Source organism: Gambusia affinis, linkage group LG09, assembly GCF_019740435.1.
Source record: "Gambusia affinis linkage group LG09, SWU_Gaff_1.0, whole genome shotgun sequence".
Lineage (NCBI taxonomy): Eukaryota > Metazoa > Chordata > Actinopteri > Cyprinodontiformes > Poeciliidae > Gambusia > Gambusia affinis.
In genome coordinates, this window is record NC_057876.1 from 2,206,469 (window position 1) to 2,208,744 (window position 2,276).

The following is a 2,276-nucleotide window of genomic DNA, read 5'->3' on the forward strand; positions in this document are numbered from 1 at the left end:
GCTTTTTTACTGCTAATGACCAAAAAACGCTTTATCTCAGCGAGAGAAGCCAAAAATGGACAGTTTGTGAAATTTCAGCACCACAATCAAATTTCAGCATAATTTGCTTAATATAACTTGGAAATGCTGAGAAACAGTAAATCTGGTTGTTTGAAGCTGGAAGCATTTCAAAATTTTGAGTTTTAAGCTTTTTTTTAATTTCAGAAATTTCAGCACCACAATCAATGGACAGTTTGTGAAATTTCAGCACCACAATCAAATTTCAGCATAATTTGCTTAATATAACTTGGAAATGCTGAGAAACAGTAATGCTGGTTGTTTGAAGCTGGAAGCAGTTCAAAATTTTGAGTTTTAAGCTTTTTTAATTTCAGAAATTTCAGCACCACAATCAATGGACAGTTTGTGAAATTTCAGCACCACAATCAAATTTCAGCATAATTTGCTTAATATAACTTGGAAATGCTGAGAAACAGTAAATCTGGTTGTTTGAAGCTGGAAGCAGTTCAAAATTTTGAGTTTTAAGCTTTTTTACTGTTAGTGGCCAAAAACGCTTTATCTCAGCGAGAGAAGCCAAAAATGGACAGTTTGTGAAATTTCAGCACCACAATCAAATTTCAGCATGATTTGCTTAATATAACTTGGAAATGCTGAGAAACAGTAAATCTGGTTGTTTGAAGCTGGAAGCAGTTCAAAATTTTGAGTTTTAAGGTTTTTTTTAATTTCAGAAATTTCAGCACCACAATCAATGGACAGTTTGTGAAATTTCAGCACCACAATCAAATTTCAGCATAATTTGCTTAATATAACTTGGAAATGCTGAGAAACAGTAAATCTGGTTGTTTGAAGCTGGAAGCAGTTCAAAATTTTGAGTTTTAAGCTCTTTTCCTCTTAGTGGCCAAACACTCCTTATCTCAGCGAGAGAAGCCAACAATGGACAGTTTGTGAAATTTCAGCACCACAATCAAATTTCAGCATAATTTGCTTAATATAACTTGGAAATGCTGAGAAACAGTAAATCTGGTTGTTTGAAGCTGGAAGCAGTTCAAAATTTTGAGTTATAAGCTTTTTTACTGCTAGTGACCAAAAACGCTTTATCTCAGCGAGAGAAGCCAAAAATGGACAGTTTGTGAAATTTCAGCACCACAATCAAATTTCAGCATAATTTGCTTAATATAACTTGGAAATGCTGAGAAACAGTAAATCTGGTTGTTTGAAGCTGGAAGCAGTTCAAAATTTTGAGTTTTAAGCTGTTTTACTGTTAGTGACAATAAACGGTTTATCTCAGCGAGAGAGAAGCCAAAATGGACAGTTTGTGAAATTTCAGCACCACAATCAAATTTCAGCATAATTTGCTTAATATAACTTGGAAATGCTGAGAAACAGTAAATCTGGTTGTTTGAAGCTGGAAGCAGTTCAAAATTTTGAGTTTTAAGCTTTTTTACTGTTAGTGACCAAAAACGCTTTATCTCAGCGAGAGAAGCCAAAAATGGACAGTTTGTGAAATTTCAGCACCACAATCAAATTTCAGCATAATTTGCTTAATATGACTTGGAAATGCTGAGAAACAGTAAATCTGGTTGTTTGAAGCTGGAAGCAGTTCAAAATTTTGAGTTTTAAGCTTTTTTTTTTAATTTCAGAAATTTCAGCACCACAATCAATGGACAGTTTGTGAAATTTCAGCACCAAAATCAAATTTCAGCATAATTTGCTTAATATAACTTGGAAATGCTGAGAAACAGTAAATCTGGTTGTTTGAAGCTGGAAGCAGTTCAAAATTTTGAGTTTTAAGCTTTTTTACTGTTAGTGGCCAAAAACGCTTTATCTCAGCTAGAGAAGCCAAAATGGACAGTTTGTGAAATTTCAGCACCACAATCAAATTTCAGCATAATTTGCTTAATATAACTTGGAAATGCTGAGAAACAGTAAATCTGGTTGTTTGAAGCTGGAAGCAGTTCAAAATTTTGAGTTTTAAGCTTTTTTAATTTCAGAAATTTCAGCACCACAATCAATGGACAGTTTGTGAAATTTCAGCACCACAATCAAATTTCAGCATAATTTGCTTAATATAACTTGGAAATGCTGAGAAACAGTAAATCTGGTTGTTTGAAGCTGGAAGCAGTTCAAAATTTTGAGTTTTAAGCTTTTTTTTAATTTCAGAAATTTCAGCACCACAATCAATGGACAGTTTGTGAAATTTCAGCACCACAATCAAATTTCAGCATAATTTGCTTAATATAACTTGGAAATGCTGAGAAACAGTAAATCTGGTTGTTTGA